Source organism: Eleutherodactylus coqui, chromosome 5 (genome assembly GCF_035609145.1).
Source record: "Eleutherodactylus coqui strain aEleCoq1 chromosome 5, aEleCoq1.hap1, whole genome shotgun sequence".
Lineage (NCBI taxonomy): Eukaryota > Metazoa > Chordata > Amphibia > Anura > Eleutherodactylidae > Eleutherodactylus > Eleutherodactylus coqui.
In genome coordinates, this window is record NC_089841.1 from 165559908 (window position 1) to 165581451 (window position 21544).

General features: G+C 44.8%; 1 pseudogene; it reads left to right on the plus strand.

The window, feature by feature from the left end:
• Positions 1 to 14366: 14366 nt before the first annotated feature.
• On the plus strand, positions 14367 to 14825 carry LOC136626989 (ubiquitin-conjugating enzyme E2 A-like; annotated as a pseudogene).
• The last annotated feature ends 6719 nt before the right edge of the window (positions 14826 to 21544 follow it).

Consider the following 21544-nt stretch of genomic DNA (forward strand, 5'->3'; position numbering starts at 1 on the left):
TCCAGGGGCACAGCTTCAACAGGTTATGCCATAAAAGGCATTTTCACGTCCGGCAGATATACGCTACCATCTGATGCATTGAATTCCAATGCATCAGATCACACAGCCATATTTCTGCACCGTCTTGGAACTATCTTGCCCGTCCGGAATACGGCCGCTGCCATAGACTCCTATGGGAGCCAATGACAGCTGCCGGAGAGGAGAGGTGGGAGGAAGTTTACTAGCGTGACTGCTAAACTCCCTCCCCCTTCTCTATTCCTCTCCGGCTCCTTGCCGGCTGTTTGCAATGGGAAGGGGTTGGATGGGCGAAACTGTTTCCCCGCCTCGCCCAATGGCATTGTGGGCTTGGCGTATATGTGCCGGGTCAGGGATGTCTGAAGGGACGCACAAACATTAGATTTGTGCGCCCATTCATGTGTTTTTACGGCGCCAGTGAGCAAACATAATAACCAATCCTGTGAGTTTTTAAAATGTAATGTATACTGTATTTTTCGCTTTATAACACGCATCAGAGTTCCCCCCCCCCCCCTCGCCCAATGGCATTGTGGGCTTGGTGTATATGCGCCAGGACAGGGCTGTCTGAATAGACGCACCAACGTTAGATTTGTGCGCCCATTCACGCGTTTTTACGGCGCCAATAAGCGAACGTAATAGCGCCAATGGCAGTGTGAAAGAGCCCAAATGCTGATAGATGAAGGTCTCTCATCTGGTACCCATACCTACGTCAAGAACTGAGCTCTTCCGACTCTCATCAAACTGTACGCAGTTGCCAGAAGTACAGAAATAGCCAAGCGGGCTACTCTATACTGTTTTTTTAACTCTTGTAAAAGTGAATTGGCAATATGGAAACAATATGGCATTGTTTCCATACAGAAGCGTAATAGGCCATGATTGGAAAAGATAGGTATACCTCTTTAAATAACTTAACTGCCAAACCAATCCTGTGAGTTTTTTAAAAATGTAATGTATACTGTATTTTCGCTTTATAACACGCATCAGAGTTTTAGAGAAGAAAAATTGGAAAAACATATTTTGAACTCGCTCAGGGACTTTTCTTTTACTTCCAAAGCAGGAGCAATGGAGCTCTGTAACAGCGGCGCGTTCTGTAACAGCGGTACTTATAGTACGGCAGGAGGAAGGGAGTAAGTTGATTGGTGGAGGTGGAGGGAGCAGAAGTAGCAGTTTCCCCCCCCCCCCCCCCCGATGCTCACCACCAATCAGTGGTACATAAAGGTGTCAGTGCAGAGGAGAAAGACAACTGCTCTCCTCCCCTGCTATGCAGTGTATCCGACTGGACGTGCGAACGCGTGAACGTGCTGACTATCTCGAATTTAGGCACGTTCACTTTATAAGATGCACTGACCCCCCCCCCCCCCCCACACACACAAACACGCATGCACACTTTGGGGGGAAAAAGGTGCATCTTATAGAGTGAGAAATATGGTGAATAGATTGATAAATATGGACAATGCAAATTAGACATTACTTTCTTTGATTTTATCTTTGCAAATTAAATTGTTTAACTAAATAAACATGTTTACTGCAGGAATATTAATGTGTACATTAAGTGTTAGAGTACAAATAATACAAAAGAAAACATATCTCATTAGAAAAGTTGTCTTGTTGAAATTCCAATGAGTCTTAGGATGCTTGTAAATAATCTTCAATGTTACAGAAAATAGCAAAATACATAGCTGGTGTAAATTAATTGCAAAATAATAAACTTTGATTTATTTTGTTCTATGGAAGATGATGGAGAATTTATTGATGTCATGAAAATGTTGAAACACATTTTGGAGTTAATAATATATCAGGTCTGAAGCAGGTCTTCAAGATCTTAGGAAATTATCACAACAGAGGTCCTCTCAGGAGCAGTTTCTGAGAATGAATATTCATTAACGGTCTCCTCAAATGGAGCAGCGATCTTGTTTTATGTGTTATTAAGGGAATCATGCTGATACATTTTTTGATTGGTTTCTCATTGCCAATAGCTAGAATATCATTAAATAGTTTGTGCCCAGTATTAAGGTGTGTCATTGAATTTATAGACCAGATTTGTAAATTGATTACCTGATATAGATATGAGTATATATGCTACTATATATGTTGTGTTTGTTTGCTAAAAGTTCTGCATCAGACCTATGTTTCATTCGAGTGAAGCTGTCAAGTTCAAGCTACATAATGATCTTCAAATGAACCCTTTCTCCAAATTCGATAATTGGTAAAGCCTCATGAACAGCCATAATGGACCTTTCATAAAAGCTTTGAACAGAAGGACTTCATCCAGTTACTACACATGATGACTCAGGAGCACTGGGAAGCTGTAATTCATCACATTTACTTATTCACTGAATGTTTCACCAAACAAAAAAAATACATAAAATACATAAAGTTCTATCTAATGCTCAATGACACAATCTTTGGCAAAAATCGAAAACTCCAAATTTTTTTTATACAACATTCAAGTTTGGAAACGTGAAGTTTCAAAACCTTATAGCATGCCTGAGTTTTCAAAAAAAAAATCTTCATTGGCCACTGCAATAGAATTTAGTTTAGTGGGGATAGAATCCTGGATAGGAGGATTGAAGGATCAAAGAGGCTTACTGCTGGCTGAAACTATTCTGGGGCCCTGGTGAGAAACCAAGTGAAACAGTATGGGAGCAGATAGAAAGGCAATAGCCACTATGAGTCACCACCTTCAGAATGGGCTTTGAAAGACTGGACTGTAAAAGAATGATTACCCTTCACTACCTAGCTGGGGTAATATCCACACCCGATGCCTAGGCCTGACCTTGACTTGCTCTTGGCTCACACTGGTTGGTCTGAGCCTAAACTCCCCTCCTGCATCCTTTCTCTCCTACTAAATTCTTGTTTTCCTCCGCTTAATCTAACTCCACCCTTTAACCAATCCTAGTGACAGGGGTTACAGACACATACATGTTTGTTGACACTGACACCATGACCTTTTGGCACCTGGGTAGGCCAATACACATAACTCCATCACAATCAATCACAGGAACGTACACACATAGACACACAGAGACGATCCACGTGAGGTATCCAAACAGGTTCTATGGGGGCCCTAACTTTAGGCCACTATACACTCACTTGAGGCTGCTGGGTGTTGGGTGAAGGTGCACTGACAGCGGGAAGAATTGCACAGTGGAGGGGGAGCGCTAGGCTGCTGAAATCAACTACTGATGCAAGGCTGATTTTGAGTCAAAATCAACACAGATGCCGTTTCTTTTGTGGAAATGCTGAAGATTTTGCTGCAGAGTTTTCACATACCCTAAGGCTACCTTCACTTAGGCAGTAAACGCTGCGGGATATCCACTGTATGTCTAATTTTGCTGCGGAATAATGCTATGTAATTCAACCCTTGAAACATAAGGGCTCTTGCAGACGGGTGTATGCTTGGAAACACTCACGATAATGTGACGTCATAGCGCTGTGAAGGGAGCACTATTGTGGGCTATCACGCACGAATCTGGGCATTTTACTATACTTTTTTACATTTCCGGGCCCATTCACATTGGCATGGGTGTATCCCGTGCCATGTTTGAACCAGTTGGGAAGCTTAATTTGTCCCCAATCTTATCAATTAACACTGAAAAATCGTGCAGTTCACTGTCAACCCCATAGACTCCCATGGTGTTTTGGGTGTGCAAATGCGCACAAAAATTGAGCACGTAGCATATATTTTCGCACAAATTAGACGCAAATACACAGAATGTGAAGGAACCTATTGATATCAATGGGTTCTATTCTCTGCGGTTCTCGCATGCGATTTTGCGCTCACAAAAGAAAAAAATCACCTGTCTGTAGAAGCCCTGAGGACTACTGCACATGGCCGATTTTGCACGCGTTTTTGCGCATGCAAAATTCCTGATGCAAACCACTGAGAAGAGAACCCATTAATTTCACTGGGTTCTCTCACATTAAGGGTGAAGTCACACGAACGTATATCGGCTTGGTTTTCACGCCGAGCCGATATACGTTGTCCTCGTGTGCAGGGGGGGGGGGGAGGATGGAAGAGCCAAGTGCAGGAACTGAGCTCCCACCCCTCTCTCTGCCTCCTCTCCGCCCCTCTGCCCTATTTGCAATGGGGAAAGGTGGGATGGGGCCGGGGCTAATTCTCGGAACTTAGCCCCGCCCCCGCCCCGCCTCTTCCTATTACAAATAGTGCAGAGGGGCGGAGAGGAGGCGGAGAGGGGGCCGGGAGCTCAGTTTCCATCCTCCCCCCCTGCGCACGAGGACAACGTATATCGGCTCGGCGTAAAAACCGAGCCGATATACGTTCGTGTGACTTCACCCTGAGTGTGCATTTCCATCGGGGAAAAAAATACGCAACATGCTTTATTTTTGTGCGTATTTCTGTACTCAAGGGACTGTAGAAGACTATGGAGCTGCACAAATGCGTTCCCGGTCTGCACATAATTTCACTTCGCTAATTGATAACATCAAGGACTAATTAGGCTGCAAAGCCGGTTCAATAATGGTGCGGGATGTGAAAAAGTGCAGTAAGCAGCGATAACACGTGATAGCATTCCATTCACAGCGCAATCACGTCATACTTTCATGAGCGTATTTACGCAGAACCTCATGTGCAGAAGCCCTAAGGATTACATTCTGCCGCTGTGCCACAATTAAAAACATGGCAGAATGTCCACAGCGATTACACCCTAAGGGCTCTTTCACACGGCTGTAGGTGTTTTTATGTGTGCCCACCAGTGCCATAAAACGTATGAACGGGCGCACAAATCTAACATTTGTGTGCCTGTTCAGACGTCTCAGGCCCGGTGCATATACACCAAGGCCGCAATTGCCAAGGCTTAGCTCTGCTAAGCTGTCTCCCCCTTCCATCCCCCTCACCGGATCACCTCCTCTCTCCTCTTCTCAAGTTGTTTGCAATGGGAGGGGGCCGGACGGGGCGGAGCTAAGCTCCTGCCACTTCCCCACCCCTTATCCGCAGCCAGCAATGGGAGGAAAGAGGAGGCGATAAAGGGGAGGGAGTTTAGCAGTCACGCTGCAAAACTCTCTACCATCTCCCTTCTCCGGCCATTGTCATTGGCTCCCATAGGAGTCTATGCAGCGGCCGATGTATTCCGGGCACAAAGATAGCTCCGGGACTATCTTTGCTGCCCAGCGTAAAAGCGCCCGGCACAATATTGGCCAGCCAGATGCTTTTACGCCCAAGGAATACGCCTGTGTAATTTGTGTGATGTGATGCATTAGAATTCAATGCATCAGATGGTAGCGTATATCGGCCAACCGTGAAAACGGCGGTCAATATACGCTTGTGTGAATAAGCCCTGAGAGATGGTATTCCTAGAGACCTTTCACACAAAACGGAATATTCTGCAATAGCATTGCAAAATATGCTCTCCTATGGAATATGCAGGGCTTCTGCGCACAAGCATATGTGCATAAGCTCACGAGAGGATGAAATGATTGTGCTCTGAATGGAGAGTTGATCGTGTGCTTTCACGCATGCCTGTGCATTGCACTGTACATTTGTGCACTGCCAGGCCCATTCACGTCAACGGTTTTGAATTGGCTCAGCAGCCCATTTAGTCCTCAGTGTTAGCAATTAAGACCACGAAATTGCGCAGTTATGTGCACAAATCTCACAAGAATATGAACCCCATTCTTCTGAATTATATGCTGGAACGATTTTTTTTCCTGCATCACGTAGTAGTGTGGGAAAAAAACATGGAATGTTTTAACTTTTCGCATTCCTCCAAAACGCCTTGCCTATTCTTTTCAATGGGACTGTAAAACATGTAGTACGGCATGCGATGCGAGGTTTCTCATTGAAAATAATGGGAAATACTTGCTGATCATCTCCTGTGACTGAAAACCACGCTGGAGGATGCCAGCTCCTCAGAAATGATGGGAGGCGTTTTTGACAAAAAAATGCCACTCAACCGTGGGTACCTCGCACATTTACGATCGTGATATCGGGACGAGCTTCACATGTGTAGGTACCCTTATGTTTCTTGCAACTTTTTTTTGGAAGAAAATGATCATAGTGTAGGATACTAGAAGTAAACAAGACGGTAAAATGATTTTCTTTACCAGAGGAGCAAAAAACCATACAAATGTGCACAACCCATTTTATAGAAAAAGTTCAAGTCGGAACTATCAAATAAAGAGTGAGAACTCCGCTTCACTGTTAATTTAAAGAACATGTATAAGAAAGGTTAGGTTAGAAAAAATGTCTTCAGGGCACAGGGAGTGGTGGTGGTGTTCAGTTCTCAGTACTTTATCAAGTTGTTAGTGATCGATTTTAACCTTTTCTCTAAATGAAATTACAGACTTTTCATTTTCTGTGTGATCATTGTATCTCCATGAATAACGAGGGATTCTAGCTCTAATGTAATATCCAATGCAATTGTGAGCAATACTATGAAGTTATTGCTAAACCTTATAACAGCTATGAAGGCAAATGATGTATATATATATTTTCTTACTTAAGAAATACACTTCAAACTCAATTGGGGAGATTTATTAATATCCCAGTATCTTATGGTTGCAATGGGTATACCAACACTTGATTTGTATGCCTGTCATTAAGGACTTTGTAACATTTCCATGATATATGTGTATATGATACAATTAATGATCAAGAACTTTAAACATTCATTTGCAGTCTATAATAATATTAAATATATAGTACTGTGCAAAAGTTTTAGGCAGGTGAAGAAGAAATGCTGCAAAGTAAGAATTTTTTTCAAACGTAAAAGGCATCTGACTAATGCTTGCAGCAGGACTAGCCCAAACATAAAGCATATGTCACTAAGAATTATCTACATTGTACAAAAGAACAAGGAGTCTCGGAAGATATAATATGGCCCCCACTGGACTATGATCTCAACATCATTGAGTCTGTCTGGGATTACATGAAGACATAGAAGGATTTGAGCAAGACTGCATCCACAGAAGATCTGTAGTTAGTTCTCTAGGATGTCTGAAAAAAAAAACACCCTGTCAAGTTCCTTCAAAAACTGTTTGCGGTTTTGAGAGCAAAGAGTGGTCAAATATTGATTTAATTCATTTCTCTTTTTTGTTCATTCACTTAGCCTTTTGTTAATTGATAAAAATAAACTATTAACACTTCTATTTTTGAAAGCAGTCTGACTTTGCAGCATTTTTTCCACGCCTGCCTAAAGTTTTTGCACAGTACTGTATCTATATAAACTTGTAAAAAAAAAGCAGCTAGATGGAGTTGTCGTTATGGAATGAAACTTTCTATTTGTGATTGTGACGCTGATATAAGTAAGTGATTACAATATTAGAGCAAAAGGATAATTTATTGTGGAAAACTGAACACATGAAAGGAGGCTCTAGTACCCTTTTGGGCTGCCCCTAGCTTGGATACAAGATGCATATTGGTCCACATTTGCTCTAACTGAGCCTATAGATTGTCCAAACTTGTAGGCTGTTAAACTTGGATTCCAAGATGGTCTCATAAATGGTCTATTGGCGATAAATCTAGGGACCAGGCAGACCATGGAAAAGTAGCAATGTTGTGGAGGCGTTCCTGTTACACCCTTGATGTCATTGTGTGCTGAGCTGTCATTGTCCTTCGTACCACTACAAGGAGTGAATGACTGTCATATGTGATGTTCTCCAAGCCCATCACATTGGCAGTGGTGGGCAGTGTGTGGCTCCACAGCAAAGGCAGGATTGAGGCTCTCACCCCTAAGGCTCCATGTCCACAGGCAGAATTGAATTGCGGAATCCACACGAGGCACCTGTGCGGACAATCTGCAGTTCAAGCTGCCTATAAACAATCATGGGCGCTCGCAGCTAAATTTAAGCATGCCGATTTGATTCACGTGTCTTTTGGTCTGGAAAACAAATTACAGCATGCTCTATTTTGTTGCGGGTCTCACATGGACAGCTTCCATTGAAGTCAATGAAAGCCATCCGATCCCGTGGGAAAGCAGGCGACGCACCCGCCCACATCCGCAGTGGAGAAGATGGAAGACTCGCACAGCCATGCAGAGGATCCTGGACGGGTAAGTAATGTCTTCTTGCTGTGGGCAGGGTGGGATTCCGCTGTGGGCTCCCGTCTGCGGAATTCGATCTGCCCGCGAAAATGAGGCCTAAGTCTACAGATGCAAATCCCATCTTCGTCAGTGCCAAAACTAAATCTGGATTAGTTGCTGAGGACAGCCAAGTTCCACTCCATAGCAGAGCAGTCCAGTTTCATCGTTCACGACACCACTGCAAACAGGGGCGATAGTGGGTGGGTGCTAAAGGCAGTACTCATAATGGACACTGTGAGACCAAATGTCCTTCAGCTACACACCTCAAAATGGTTCCAACAGACATAGGGGCCTGCAATGATGGAGCTACCTGTCTCTGGATAGCAGACAACAAAATAGTTGGAACTGCTCATGCTTGTCAGACGATCCGCTGTACTGATGGTCTGTCAAGAGCATCCTGAGCTCAGATGCCTGGTGTACTATCACACATCCACTGGTCCCAACACTTCCTAACAGTCTGAATGGCCCAGGAGGTGGTAATTTGTAGATACGATTATCCAGCTTATTGCATTCCAATAATGTGCCACTCTCAAACTCATAACTGGGCAAAATCTCTTCGTTCTCATTGTAGAGGAGTCTAGTGGTCAACAAGTACTAAACAAGCAGAAAAAGGGGTCACTACACACAAGTAGCCTTTGAGAGACTTTTTATAAGCCAAAGGTGAAACCGCTTTTAGACCCTTACTTAGATATCTGCCTGAGATGTATCTGAATATGGCATTTCACAGCAAAAGGACAACTCATTCTATGATATATATATATATATATATATATATATATATATATATATATATATATATATATATATATACATATTAGTTTTGTCCAGACAGTTGTTTTTTTACCTGCACTTGACATAGCTGACATTGCAACATTTGCACCCTGGACAAAAAATAGGAGTAGCTCACCTCCAATTATTCGGATTTGCTGAGTGCAAGTTAGGGTGCGTTCACACGAGCGCATAAACGGCGCGTTTTTGCAACCAAATGTATATACGTGACCATCTGAGGCAATGGTTTCGAATGTATTCGTTCACATGGGCGATTTTATGGCGCGTAAAAACGGCAACCCGAAAAAAAAACGGAACATAAGCGACCGAAATACGCGCCAACGCATATTCGATGGCCGAAAAGATAGTTTGCAAAGTAGGAACAAACGAAAATACGCTTTCTAGCTCTGGTCGTGATCGGCGAAAAACGTTCTCTCGGGCGATTATACGTTGCGCTCGTGCGAACGTAAATACGCCTACGCTCGTCTGCCCGCACCCTTAATGTGCTATTCTCACATACAATTAAATTAATAGCAACAATGACTGCTATCGAGGCAATCCCAAAACACAGCTTAGTATATTAGTAATACAAAATATATTATTTTCCACCAGAAACAATAAAAAGCATAAAAAGTATAAAAATAAATGTTATTTTCAGTTTTGTGTCAACCACGTGGCCCTCGTAGTATACAACAACCCCCGGCAGCTAGTCATTGTTTGAATACACAATAATCACTAAATGTAACTTTTAATATAAATAGAACATAATATGTTGCTACAGTTCTCTCTATAAACTAAATGATCGTCCAGTTATAAATATTCTGCTGGATTAATGTAAAACATATTAAAACGTCCACTGGGTTCAACAGTCACTTGTATGTACTTGTATCACAATAATATTTAAGATATTTATCATACATTTCCAAATAGTTCGCCGGATAGTCATAGTCTAACAGAGAAATATGGCATGCAATGTTTCTGCATCAGGCTCAGGAAGATGTTCGTGCCATAAAACAGACCCCATAGATTACTAGTTTATTTAACTGAGAATGTAAAGAGAATTAAAGCTATGTGCCCATTCGAGGCTGTAACCATTAAGCTGTGTTCTGAATACAAACTGAAATGTGATTGTTCTCAGTAAGAGAAACCAAGTAATCCTGTAGATATGATACCTTTTAATGGCTAACAACTTTCTCTTACTGAGAACAATCGCATTTTGCTCTACTTTCTCTTACTGAGAACAATCACATTTTGTTCTACTTTGTTAGCCATTAAGAGATATATCTACAAGATTACTTGATTTCTCTTATTGAGAACAATCACATTTTGCGCTACTGGCTAACACGGTACCAAACCCCCTTTTTCTTTAGGCTTAAAGGGGTTATCTCGCGGCAATGTAATGTACATCGTGCATTAAATATGAGCCATGCAGAAGTTATTCACTTACCTGCTCCGTTGCTAGCGTCCCCGTCGCCATGGATCCATCTAAATTCGCTGTCTTCTGGCGTTTTTAGACGCGCTTGCGCAGTCCGGTCTTCTGCTTGGTGAATGGGGCCACTCGTGCCGGAGAGCTGGTCCCGCGTCGTCATCGTAGCTCCGCCCCGTCACGTGTGCCGATTCCAGCCAATCAGGAGGCTGGAATCGGCAATGGACCACACAGAGCCCACGGTGCACCATGGGAGAAGACCCGCGGTGCATCGTGGGTGAAGATCCCGGCCGCCATCTTGGAGAAGGAAGAAAGAAGTCGTCGCAGAGCGGGGATTCGGGTAAGTAATATATATATATATTTTTTTTTAACCCATCCCTTGGGTTTGTCTCGCGCCGAACGGGGGCCTATTGAAAAAAAAAAAACCCGTTTCGGCGCGAGACAACCCCTTTAATTACATTCTGAATACAGACTGTAAAGATCAAGTTTTGTTTCCAATTGAGACTTTAAATGCCAAGCTGTGTGCCTAATTGAAGCTATGACCACCAAGTTGAGTGCACAACGGAAACTGTAACCCCCCCCCAGCTATGTGCCAGTATTTCTAACTTTCTAATTATGCATTGTGCCCCAGCCAAAAGGGAAATTCTGTTCCATCGAACCGTACCCATCTCTGTTACTGTGTTATCTTCGAGTAGGGTAGCATGGCAGGGTCAAAGGTCACAAATAAACCTGACACTCATACATATTTAGGCCAGTTATGTGACTTAACTGTTCTTCTGCCACATAAGAAAACCCCAGTATTATAAATTGAACATGGTAGGGAAGGTATATGTGTAAAAAAGACTGAGGAATGCAAAACCGTAGTTTTTTTTAACTCATTGCTTAACCTTTGCAGGGATGCTGTGGCAGAACTAGAAGTGAGGACTTCATGCTACCTACCAATTTATATGAATTAAATCAGAGAGAAAGAAAGGGCTTAAATCACACCTACACTTTCAGATGATTTTTCAGAATAATTTGCCGTGTGTATATGAGGAGTAGCACCATTTCTGACTTTTATATGACTTGTATCTTTCATTTTCACCAGTTTTCCCTTTTCTATATTAATCTCCAAATTTCAGATTTCCCTGAGCTAGTGCATGGAGATTGGCTGCTATGATGTCTCCCATAAACTGCACACAAAAACTACAGGACATTCTACCCCACCATTTCAAGCAGTGGCATGGAAGACATTATCAAGAAGTTCAGAGCAATGTAGATGGGATTTCAGTAGCCGTAAGATAGCAAAACACCTACTATTTGTACTTCTTTATGAGATAGATGAGATTGCAGGAAGCTGTGCGGGTGTCATGGCAGCCAGGGGCCTTCTGAAAGGCTCCAGAGCTGCCTTAGCAAACAGCCTATCAAGCCGTCCCTATGGGATGGCTTCATAGACTGCCTGCCCTATCGCAGTATTACGTCACACTGCAGGAGCGATCAAAGCATCGCTAGTTGTGGTCCCTTAGGGGGTTAAAAAAAAGTAAAAATAAGATCAATAAAGTTTTACTATTTGTAAAAAAAAAAAATGTAATAAAAGTTTAAATCACCCTCCTTTTGCTATTCCGATCTATCAAAGTAGTACATTATTTACCTCGCACGGTGAACGTTGCCCGGAAAAAAAAAAGAACGTCAGAAATGCACTTTTTTTGGTCACGTTGTCTCCCAGAAAAAACAATACAAAGCGATCAAAAAGTTGTATGTATTCCAAAATAGTACCAACGTAACCTATAGAATGTCTTGCAAAAAATTAGCGCCTGCACAACTACATCTACAGATTTATTGCCCACAGAAGATGGCGGCAGAAAATAATAAAAAAAAAATAAATGTCTTTGAAAAAAAATAAAAAGTAGTACAGCAAAAAAAAAAATATACAAGTTTGGTATTGTAGTAATCATACTGACCCATAGAATAAGGTTATCATGTCATTTTTGTTGCAGTTTGTGCGCTGTAGAAACAGGATACAATGAAAGATGGCGGAATGTCTTTTTTTTTTTCATTCTACTCCACTTAGAATTTTTTTTTAAGTTTTTCAGTACATTATATGGTACATTAAATAGTACCATTGAAAAGTACAACTTGTTGCACAAAAAACAAGCCCTCAGACAGCTACGTCCCTGGATACATAAAGGAATTAGGATATTTTAAAAGGGGGAGGAAAAAACGAAAATGGGAAAAAAAGAGGGCCGCGTTCTTAAGGGGTTTAATCGGGGTGCTCAGAACTGCTGTTGCTTTACTGTTATCTGCAAACACCCATTATTGTACTGCTCTCAATCCCTTCATGAGTCAAATTTTGACTCAGTCTAGAGCACCTGCTATCATTTTGCTGCACCCCAATTCCTATGTTTCTGTGCATAGTTGCATTGCTTGGTCTTATTTGTACATCAAAGGTACTTGCTCCAAGTTTTCCATGAATAACACTTTTGGCCAGACTTCTCCGAACAGTATAGGGGTATACTTGGGTCCCACTTGTTCTGGGGACTATTGGACATGTTCCAATGTTTCTTTCATTTGCTACACTGTTTCCTTGGCCAACCACTTCATCTACGGTCCTCAATGTTCCCCATTTTTATTTGCTCTTAAAAAAGCTTGAATAGCACATCTGTTTAGAAATGTTTGCCTGTGAGAGTCCTTGCTGGAGCAGTATAACTACTGTATTTTCACTCTATAAGATGCACTTTTTTTCACTACAAAGTGGGGGGAAAATGTCAGTTTGAAATTGGACCTGACCAGCAGCTGAAAAGGATTGAAAATCCTTCTCACAGAGCTGCTGGCCATTCGCATACACAGCAGGAGAGCAGAGCTGCCATAAAACAGCAGATTGCAGGAGGTGGGGGAGCAGCAGTGAGCTGTTGTATGGGCGGCTCCTGCTATGGTGCCTACAGTGTGTTAAAGATAGCAGCTCTGCTTCATAGCAGCGCCCAGCACTCGTAAAACAGCTGATTAGTGAGAGGAAACCAATGCTCCACCCCTCTGCCCCTGTAGGTATATAGATGGCTCTCACATCTGCCAGCTACATAGCAGGAGGAGGCGGCAAAAGAGCCACCTGTGCAGAGTATAGATTTCTACATAGTTATGCACAGGTGTATACACCATGCATAACCATAATGCGATGTGTCATGCAGGGCTCCTGGTGACAACTAATGGAATCATCAACTTCAGAGTTATGCAAGCATGTATGCCACATAGAGGGCTCCTGGATCCTGAATTGCATGTTGACAAGTGATATATACTTCATTCTGAGGCAGTACTACTGCTCTTTATTCTTCCTGTAATACCTCCCTGCCTGTCTGGGGGAGTTCAAAATATTTTTTTCTATGAACGTCTTATCTATGTACTATTTTCTAGGTGCGTCTTATCAAGCGAAAAAGTTGTATATTTAATGGTATTATTTTGAGTTACAAATAATATATTGCATAACTTTTTTATACATTTTTTTATGGGGATCAATATTAAAAAAAAGAAATTCCACCTTTGTTTCTTTGGATTTTATTTTTACGACATGCAGAATAGATAATATGATAACCCTTTTCTCTGGTTGAGCACAATTTTGTCTATGCCAAGTTTATACAGTTTTCTTAACGTTTTTTTTATTTTTGTACACTAAAAACACTTAAAAAAATGTGTTTTTGTGTTGCTACATTCCAAGAGCCATACCATTTTTATTTTTCCATCAACAGATCTCTAAACGGTCTTGTTTTTTTGTAGGATAAATGTATATCATTGGATGTATCTAGGGCAATAGCCATCAATGTAGTTCTAGTATAACCCTACCCAAGAGGAAAAAGCAAAGTGCATGTCACAAATAATGCAAAGATTTTTAAATACCTATAAAGAGTATAAAGCCCCTCAGAGTTCCATCATGGTGTAGGGAATAGACCCCTGATGCGCGTTTCCGACCAGCCTTTTTCAGAGGTTAGGCTCCTGCTGCCGGCTCTGCTGTGCTTTCTTTGTGTCTCTTGGTGTTGGTGGACGCGGTATTTCAGGAGTAGGTGTTCCACTGTCCGGCGGAGACGTCCGGTTACTTCCCCTTCCCGGTATTTTCCGAAAGTTGTTTTGTTTATTTCCAGAAGCTTAGACAAATGTCAACTACAGCGAGACAGTGCCTCATGGGAAACTTTAAAAGGCTTCAGGAGGACTTCCCCACAGGAGTGAGTGTCGCCCCCCTGGAGAACAACATCATGGTGTGGAATGCTGCAATATTCTGACCAGAAGGAATGCCATTTGAAGATGGAACATTTAACCTCACAATAGAATTCACAGAAGAATATCCAAATAAACCACCTACAGTTTGATTTGTATCAAAAATGTTTTATCCAAATGTATATGCTGATGGCAGCATATGTCTGGACATTCTTCAAAATCGTTGGAGTCCAACATATGTTGCATCTTCAATTTTAACCTCAATACAGTCACTGCTGGATGAACCCAATCCAAGCAGTCTGTCAAACAGCCAGGCAGCTCAACTGTACTGAGAAAACAAGCACAAATATGAGAAAAGGGTTTCTGCAATAGTGGACCAGAGTTGGTGCAACTGTTGACACTGGCACTTGTATATAAACACTCTGATCAGGAGAAGAAAAAAAAAATTAATAAAATATATATATAAAGTGTTTGATTGATCTTCCTCTTGCTATAATTTTTACATTAACATCAACTGAAAGAATGTCTGTTGTGCTGTCACTGACTTTCTTAGCCCTAGCTGATGCTTTTTGTTATACGTATGGGTTATATGTGATAGATTTTATCTACCCCTGATATATGATTTATGATGTCCTGCGTCTTTTTTAAACTAGGTATAAATAATATGTTCAATTAATTCTTCGGGTCATTCCGATTACGTTGATACTAGAGATGAGCGAGCACCAAAATGCTCGGGTGCTCGTTACTCGGGACGAAATTATCGTGATGCTCGAGGGTTCGTTTCGAGTAACGAACCCCATTGAAGTCAATGGGCGACCCGAGCATTTTCGTATATCGCCGATGCTCGCTAAGGTTTTCATTTGTGAAAATCTGGGCATTTCAAGAAAGTGATGGGAACGACACAGCAACGGATAGGGCAGGCGAGGGGCTACATGTTGGGCTGCATCTCAAGTTCCCAGGTCCCACTATTAAGCCACAATAGCGGCAAGAGTGGGCCCCCCCCCCTCCCAACAATTTTTACTTCTGAAAAGCCCTCATTAGCAATGCATACCTTAGCTAAGCACCACACTACCTCCAACAAAGCACAATCACTGCCTGCATGACACTCCGCTGCCACTTCTCCTGGGTTACATGCTGCCAATTCCCCCCCCCCCCACGACGCAGTGTCCTCAGCGCACACCAAACTGTCCCTGCCCAGCCTTCAGCTGCCCTCATGCCACGCCACCCTCATGTCTATTTATAAGTGCGTCTGCCACAGGAAAAGCAGGCACACACTGCAGAGGGTTGGCACGGCTAGGCAGCGACCCTCTTTAAAAGGGGCGGGGCGATGTCCCACAATGCTGTACAGAAGCAATGAGAAATATAATCCTGTGCCACTGCCATCAGGAGCTGCACACGTGGGCATAGCAATGGGGAACCTATGTGCCACACACTATTCATTCTGTCAAGGTGTCTGCATGCCCCAGTCAGACCACGTTTTTTTATAAATAGTCACAGGCAGGTACAACTGGGAATCCCCAACTCCGCAATGGGAATTCCGTGTGCACCCACAGCATGGGTGGCTCCCTGGAACTCACCGGCGGTACATAAATATATCCCATTGCAGTGCCCAGCACAGCTGATGTAACGTCAGCTGTAATGCAGGTGCGCTAAAAATTAATTGGATTACACTGTAGGCGAGGGCCCCAAAAAATTGGTGTACCAACAGTACTAATGTACCTCAGAAAAATTGCCCATGCCCAACCAAGAGGGCAGGTGAAACCCATTAATCGCTTTGGTTAATGTGGCTTAATTGGTAACTAACTAGGCCTGGAGGCAGCCCAGTTAAAATAAAAATTGGTTCAGGTGCAAGCTTCAATGCTTTAATGAGCATTGAAACGTATAAAAATTGTTTAGAAAAATTATATGACTGAGCCTTGTGGGCCTAAGAAAAATTGCCCGTTCGGCATGATTACGTGAGGTTTCAGGAGGAGGAGCAGGAGGAGGGGGAGGAATATTATACACAGATTGATGAAGCAAACATGTCACCGTTTTTGATGGCGATAGAGAACGATGCTTCCATCCGCGGGTGCAGCCTACGTATTGCTTAGGTATCGCTGCTGTCCGCTGGTGAAGAAGAGAAGTCTGGGGAAATCCAGGCTTTGTTCATCTTGATGAGTGTAAGCCTGTCGGCACTGTCGGTTGACAGGCGGGTACGCTTATCCGTGATGATTCCCCCAGCCGCACTAAACACCCTCTCTGACAAGACGCTAGCCGCAGGACAAGCAAGCACCTCCAGGGCATACAGCGCGAGTTCAGGCCACGTGTCCAGCTTCGACACCCAATAGTTGTAGGGGGCAGAGGCGTCACCGAGGACGGTCGTGCGATCGGCTACGTACTCCCTCACCATCCTTTTACAGTGCTCCCGCCAACTCAGCCTTGACTGGGGAGCGGTGACACAGTCTTGCTGGGGAGCCAGAAAGCTGGCAAAGGCCTTGGAGAATGTTCCCCTGCCTGCGCTGTACATGCTGCCTGATCTCTGCGCCTCCCCTGCTACCTGGCCCTCTGAACTGCGCCTTCTGCCACTAGCACTGTCGGATGGGAAGTTTACCATCAGTTTGTCCACCAGGGCCCTGTGGTATAGCATCATTCTCGAACCCCTTTCCTCTTCGGGAATGAGAGTGGAAAGGTTCTCCTTATACCGTGGGTCGAGCAGTGTGTACACCCAGTAATCCGTAGTGGCCAGAATGCGTGTAACGCGAGGGTCACGAGAAAGGCATCCTAACATGAAGTCAGCCATGTGTGCCAGGGTACCTGTACGCAACACATGGCTGTCCTCACTAGGAAGATCACTTTCAGGATCCTCCTCCTCTTCCTCCGGCCATACACGCTGAAAGGATGACAGGCAAGCAGCATGGGTACCCTCAGCAGTGGGCCAAGCTGTCTCTTCCCCCTCCTCCTCATGCTCCTCCACCTCCTCCTCCTCCTCAACGCGCTGAGATATAGACATGAGGGTGCTCTGACTATCCAGCGACATACTGTCTTCCCCCGCCTCCATTTCTTAGTGCAAAGCGTCTGCCTTTATGCTTTGCAGGGAACTTCTCAAGAGGCATAGCAGAGGAATGGTGATGCTAATGATTGCAGCATCCCCGCTCACCATCAGGGTAGACTCCTCAAAGTTTCCAAGGACCTGGCAGATGTCTGCCAACCAGGCCCACTCTTCTGTAAAGTATTGAGGAGGCTGACTCCCACTACGCCGCCCATGTTGGAGTTGGTATTCCACTATAGCTCTACGCTGCTCATAGAGCCTGGCCAACATGTGGAGCGTAGAGTTCCACCATGTGGGCACGTCGCACAGCAGTCGGTGCACTGGCAGATTAAACCGATGTTGCAGGGTCCGCAGGGTGGCAGCGTCCGTCTTGGACTTGCGGAAATGTGTGCTGACCCGGCGCACCTTTCCGAGCAGGTATGACAAGTGTGGGTAGCTTTTCAGAAAGCGCTGAACCACCAAATTAAAGACATGGGCCAGGCATGGCACGTGCGTGAAGCTGCCGAGCTGCAGAGCCGCCACCAGGTTACGGCCGTTGTCACACACGACCATGCCCGGTTGGAGGCTCAGCGGCGAAAGCCAGCGGTCGGTCTGCTCTGTCAGACCCTGCAGCAGTTCGTGGGCCGTGTGCCTCTTCTCTCCTAAGCTGAGTAGTTTCAGCACGGCCTGCTGACGCTTGCCCACCGCTGTGCTGCCACGCCGCGCGACACCGACTGCTGGCGACGTGCTGCTGCTGATACATCTTGATTGCGAGACAGAGGTTGCGTTGGAGGAGGAGAAGGAGGGTGGTTTAGTGGAGGAAGCATACACCACCGCAGATACCAGCACCGAGCTGGGGCCCGCAATTCTGGGGGTGGGTAGGACGTGAGCGGTCCCAGGCTCTGACTCTGTCCCAGCCTCCACTAAATTCACCCAATGTGCCGTCAGGGAGATATAGTGGCCCTGCCCGCCTGTGCTTGTCCACGTGTCCATTGTTAAGTGGACCTTGGCAGTAACCGCGTTGGTGAGGGCGCGTACAATGTTGCGGGAGACGTGGTCGTGCAGGGCTGGGACGGCACATCGGGAAAAGTAGTGGCAACGGGGAACCGAGTAGCACGGGGCCGCCGCCGCCATCATGCTTTTGAAAGCCTCCGTTTCCACAAGCCTATACAGCAGCATCTTCAGGCTGATCAATTTGGCAATGTGCACATTTAACGCTTGATCGTGCGGGTGCGTGGCGGCATACTTGCGCTTGCGCTCAAACAGTGGTGCTAGCGACGTCTGGACGCTGCGCCGAGAGACATTGCTGGATGGGGCTGAGGACAGCGGAGTTGAGGGTGTGGGTGCAGGCCAGGAGACGGTAGTGCCTGTGTCCTCAGAGGGGGGTTGGATCTCAGTGGCAGGTTGGGGCACAGGGGGAGAGGCAGTGGTGCAAACCGGAGGCGGTGAACGGCCTTCGTCCCACCTTGTGGGGTGCTTGGCCATCATATGCCTGCGCATGCTGGTGGTGGTGGCTCCCCAGATGATCTTGGCGCGACAAAGGTTGCACACCACTGTTCGTCGGTCGTCAGGCGTCTCTGTGAAAAACTGCCACACCGTAGAGCACCTTGACCTCTGCAGGGTGGCATGGCGCGAGGGGGCGCTTTGGGAAACAGTTGGCGGATTATTCGGTCTGGCCCTGCCTCTACCCCTGGCCACCGCACTGGCTCGGCCTGTGCCCAAACCCTGACTTGGGCCTCCGCGTCCTCGCCCACGTCCACGTCCTCTAGGCCTACCCCTACCCCTCAGCATGCTGTATTACCAGTAGTGCAGAAACAGAACGCTGTAATTAAATGTGCCACTTATTGGCCTGTGGTTGGAGGCTGACTTCGCTTACGGAACGCACAGCAGAGCCAGGAAATAATTTTGCACAAGCCTGCTGTAACACTTAGCTGGCTGCGTATGAATTAGGACAACTACCCCCAGCACAGACCCAGTACACTGAGGACGGTCACAGGCAGCCCAAATAGATTTTTTTTCCCAAATGTTTTTAGAAAGGCCCACTGCCTATATACACTGTACATGTCTTCTCTCTCTGCGTCACCACTACTGGCCCTGGAGTATGTAAAATAACTGCAAACTGTTGCACTGTGGACTGGAATACAGCGGTGATGTAACAGCCAACACAGAGCCAGGAAATAATTTTGCGCAAGCCTGCTGTAACACTTAGCTGGCTGCGTATGAATTAGGACAACTACCCCCAGCACAGACCCAGTACACTGAGAACGGTCACAGGCAGCCCAAATAGATTTTTTTTCCCAAATGTTTTTGGAAAGGCCCACTGCCTATATACACTGTATATGTATTCTCTCTCTGCGTCACCACTACTGGCCCTGGAGTATGTAAAATAACTGCAAACTGTTGCACTGTGGACTGGAATACAGCGGTAATGTAACAGCCAACACAGAGCCAGGAAATAATTTTGCGCAAGCCTGCTGTAACACTTAGCTGGCTGTGTATGAATTAGGACAACTACCCCCAGCACAGACCCAGTACACTGAGGACGGTCACAGGCAGCCCAAATAGATTTTTTTTCCCAAATGTTTTTGGAAAGGCCCACTGCCTATATACACTGTATATGTCTTCTCTCTCTGCGTCACCACTACTGGCCCTGGACTATGTAAAATAACTGCAAACTGTTGCACTGTGGACTGGAATACAGCGGTGATGTAACAGCCAACACAGAGCCAGGAAATAATTTTGCGCAAGCCTGCTGTAACACTTAGCTGGCTGCGTATGAATTAGGACAACTACCCCCAGCACAGACCCAGTACACTGAGGACGGTCACAGGCAGCCCAAATAGATTTTTTTTCCCAAATGTTTTTGGAAAGGCCCACTGCCTATATTCAATAAATATGTCTTCTGTCCCTGCCTCACCACTACTACTGGCCCTTGACCATATATAATTACTGCTGGGCGCAATGCTCTGCACGGCCGATATACAAAAAAAAAAAAAAGTGCAACACTGCAAAAAGCAGCCTCCACACTACTGCACACGGTTAGATGTGGCTCTAAGAAGGACCGTTGGGGTTCTTGAAGCCTAAAATACTCCTAACACTCTCCCTATAGCAACTCCAGCAAGACAGCACTTTCCCTGATCTCTGTCAGAACGCATCTGTGGCGAGCCGCGGGAGGGGCCGATTTATATACTCAGGTGACACCTGATCTCGCCAGCCACTCACTGCAGGGGGTGGTATAGGGCTTGAACGTCGCAGGGGGAAGTTGTAATGCCTTCCCTGTCTTTCTATTGGCCAGAAAAGCGCGCTAACGTCTCAGAGATGAAAGTGAAAGTAACTCGAACATCGCGTGGTGCTCGTTTCGAATAACGAGCATCTCGAACACGCCAATACTCGAACGAGTATCAAGCTCGGACGAGTACGTTCGCTCATCTCTAGTTGATACCAAATTTATATAGTTTTATTTTACAAGTTTTTGACCCTTTTTTCAAAAAGTACTTTCTGATGGTACCATTTGATGATTTGTATGACTGTTTGATCCCTTTCTATTCCATTTTTTTTGTGAGGCAAGAAACACAAAATTAGCTATTTTCGCCATGTGTTATTTATTTTTCAAGGCATGTGGGATAAGTAATGTACTATATTTTGTACGCGAGTCATTAAGAACACAGCAAAACTAAATTTGTGGTGAATTTTTTATTTTTTTTAAATCCTAAGGGCGCCTACCCACTTGCGATTTTTTTTCCTTTGCGTTTTGCGTTTTTTCGGAAGAGCAATTAGGATTAGAGATGAGCGAGCACCAAAATGCTCGGGTGCTCGTTACTCGAGACGAACTTTTCGCGATGCTCAAGGGTTCGTTTCGAATAACGAACCCCATTGAAGTCAATGGGCGACCCGAGCATTTTTGTATTTCGCCGATGCTCGCTAAGGTTTTCATGTGTGAAAATCTGGGCAATTCAAGAAAGTGATGGGAACGACACAGCAACGGATAGGGCAGGCGAGGGGCTACATGTTGGGCTGCATCTCAAGTTCACAGGTCCCACTATTAAGCCACAATAGCGGCAAGAGTGGGTGCCCCCCCCTCCCAACAACTTTTACTTCTGAAAAGCCCTC